This window comes from Amblyomma mixtum, chromosome 6 (assembly GCF_055824585.1).
Source record: "Amblyomma mixtum isolate Tamu chromosome 6, ASM5582458v1, whole genome shotgun sequence".
Classification (NCBI taxonomy): domain Eukaryota; kingdom Metazoa; phylum Arthropoda; class Arachnida; order Ixodida; family Ixodidae; genus Amblyomma; species Amblyomma mixtum.
This window is the reverse complement of record NC_143017.1, coordinates 33,385,268-33,388,468: the sequence shown is the minus strand read 5'-3', so window position 1 is coordinate 33,388,468 and position 3,201 is coordinate 33,385,268. Positions and strand designations below refer to the sequence as shown.

At 45.7% G+C, this 3,201-nt stretch overlaps 1 protein-coding gene across 8 annotated transcripts in view; it reads right to left on the bottom strand.

Moving 5' to 3' along the window:
* GluClalpha (glycine receptor alpha 1) overlaps positions 1–3,201 on the bottom strand; it is a 365,874-nt gene that overhangs the window by 299,702 nt on the left and 62,971 nt on the right. For all 8 annotated transcript variants that reach the window (XM_089547751.1, XM_089547755.1, XM_089547753.1 and 5 more), the window contains exon 2: positions 896–1,101. The gene's annotated coding sequence lies outside the window, so the exon portion shown is untranslated. The remainder of the gene's footprint in view (positions 1–895; positions 1,102–3,201) is intronic.

The window sequence follows — 3,201 nt, the reverse complement described above, 5'->3', positions numbered from 1 at the left end:
TAGTTGTGTGTCATAGTGAGATCGGTACACCAAAGACATTTGCGAAAAAATTGGCTGTTAACTTTATAGTCATCGTGTGCATTTTCTCGGCGTTCGATTTGAAGTCGCCGATCAGAAAAGAGCACAATAAGTGCTGCGCTGAAAGCTCAAATGAGAATTTTGTGCGATGGCAATTTGTGAAATGATTATGCCCCGCAGTCTGAACATACGTTGCCATCCTTCGCGCGGTTTTCGGTATTGAAAAAAGAAAAAAACTTTAATTTATTTGTGAACACATAAGGACGTTCAGAAAGCACCTACGCTAATCATGTTCTAATCCCTAGTTGGTGGAAGACTTGAGTCATGGAGGGATGCCTCATAGTGCATGATATGAAAGTTAGCCACCTTCCTTATTTCATTTGCATCTGTTTTCTTCAACCTCGAAAAAAATAGAGAGGTACGATGTCACCAATGACGAAATGGAAGCTGCACAACTCTCCAGTGCTGTCACGTGAGCTACCTAATTGGGAGATTAAATCTTTCACGCTCAATACAATATGTGGACCAGTAAAATCCAGCAGTGTGTCAAGGACATGGAAATTTTCAGAGCTGTCCCCCAAGCATTACATACAAACATACAGATAACAAGACCAGTGCGGATCGCGCTTCTCTGTCCGTTTTACCATCGCTAAGCAGAGCCAGCGGAGCCAGGATTCGAAGATATGGTCATGCGTTGTAAAACAAGACACCCCGATCGATGCGCTAAGAATCTCTTTGAGCCTTCGAGCATTTTCTCAAGTCCTTCTTACTCACAGGTCTATACTTTCATAGTTGCAGACAAGTTCATCCTTGCAAAAGTATGATTACCGCCGCTTACTCGTTGCATGTTCTATGCAGGCCACTGCTGGGTACGTACCGAGTCGTAGCGGGCCGGCGCGCAGTGGTGCCAAGCGCGCCACGCCGGAGGCCTTTCAGTCGCGACAACACATCGGGCCAGAGCGCGGAGGGGTGCTCCCGCCTTCGGGAGCTGCCTTCTCAGAGGAGAGCGGGCGAGGGTGTACACTTGTCCTCCTCCTCCTCCTCCTCCTCTGCCGCCAGCGACTGCCTACGTCCCAACTGCTCCTGCGGTGAGAGAGAAGCAGAAGAGGGAGGGAAGGCACTGTGAAATATGCTCAATACAAAGGGGCATTGATTAAACGTAGTTTCGCTACGAACCAGCCAAACGAGGCTGCAGGCTTCCGAACGAGGATGACAGTTCTGGAGCGAACAATATGGTGGGTATTCTCGTTCGTGCTCATTCCTGCGAGTTTACTTCTCAATACGCGTATTCTACAGACACTTGGAAGTCTAGCCGCCCTAAACCTTCCCACTACAAATTCCCTCCTTTTCTTTTTCTAAGGGAGTGTACTCATCGCAAAACTTTTGTTTGCTTCCCGATTGAAGATCAAAGCGGATTGAAAGAATTTTCTCGGCAGTGGAAACAACATCGCAAAAAAGAAAACGTTTTTTGAACGGAACAATGGCGCCATGCTCAGAAACAAAGGGATTTCATGTCCCAATGCTGCATTCAATCAACTAACATTGTTTTCAGAAAAAATTTCTTTAATATATATTCAGTCGCGCGAATGATTTGAACGACTGTAGTCGGAGAACAGAGTCGTAAACTGTTTGGTTAAGATTAATCCGCGATGGTAGACATTCGGTGGTGACAGCCTCGTGGTAAACGCGTGGCTCAGCGCCTCCTATTCTAAAAGCAACCGTTGTTTGTTGCGAATTTTTTCATGGTGTAGTTACAGGTTCCTTAACCTGAACCCTCAGAGACCACTGAAATATTATGTATCTTTCTGGGTGCTTTAATTTTCGCTTCTCTTTCATACAGCCATCTCACTGATGCCACAGTAATGTGGCTGAGAATATTCAATCTCTGGGGAGAGGACAGAGCTAAGTAAGGTAAGGTGCTTTCCTTTAAAGTAAGATCGCTTAAATTCCATCGTAAATAGAGTCTCTAGGCGTACGTTGCAGCAAGCGGGTTGCAGCAAGCGGCAGTAATGTTTTCACGGGCGCGATTCTTTCGAATTTTCTTGAGGTTTTTGGGAAGCTCCGACACGCATCGCACATTCCGAAAACTCCTGGTATAGGCCAAGCGCTTTAAACCGCTTCCACGCGCAGCATGTGCAATGTAAAACGGGATTTTTGCATCCAGCTCAAGGCTGTCGCAGGCAGCGTGTCCGGAAATTCCACTTCCTAGTGCGGGAAACAAAAACAGGAGAATTCTTTTTCAACCGGTGCCAGTTTTTTTTTACTGCAGACCCGGCGTTCCAGTTTTTAGCATCACGGTTTTCGGTGAAGAACTTTGCTAAGCTTCCGTTTCATAGAAGAGGAGCAAGCTGTGATATTAAGGTGCCGAACTGAACTGTAATCTCTACGCCATCACCTTATGAACGGATACAATAAAGACCATTTTACATGAGGCCGAGTTGAGGAGACCGGAAGTTAAATGCAATTAAAAATGTGGCTGTTCAGGACAACACCTTTATCCCTGAGCAAGTAATGAAAGAGAACAGGGAAGCGAATGATGCGATTCTCTTTCCTCTTACACGACAATTATGACACTTTTTACACAAAACGTCAGTCCATGCTTCCCGTAGGAATACACGTGGCAATATATACTTATCCTAATTGAGAACGGAATACACTTTTCATCCCTATAAGCGACATGTTCCGCTCAATGTTACAAAGTACCAGAAGGCCTGTTAAGCATGAGCAAGCCTTTGGTTGGTCCCCGACTTTGTTGTTTTCTATCCTGACCTTATTCCACCCTTTCTAATGCTAGTAATATGAGTGTGATGAGAACTTCTAATAATAATGCTTATATTTCAAGCTGAAGACAACGTTTTGACTTTCCAAATGAGTAGCTCACCTGGAACATTGAAACTCAGCTTGTGGAACCATTTTACACAGCCGCCGCGGTGGCTCAGTGGTTATGGTGCTCGGCTGCTGAGCCGAAAGACGCGGGTTCGAACCCGGCCGCGGCGGTTGAATTTCTTTGGAGGAGAAATTCTAGAGGCCCGTGTACTGTGCGATGTCAGTGCACGTTAAAGAACCCCAGGTGGTCGAAATTTCCGGAGCCCTCCACTACGGCGTCTCTCATAGCCTTAGTCGCTTTGGGACGTTAAACTCCATAAATCAAACCAAACCATTTTACACAGAACAGAATACTAA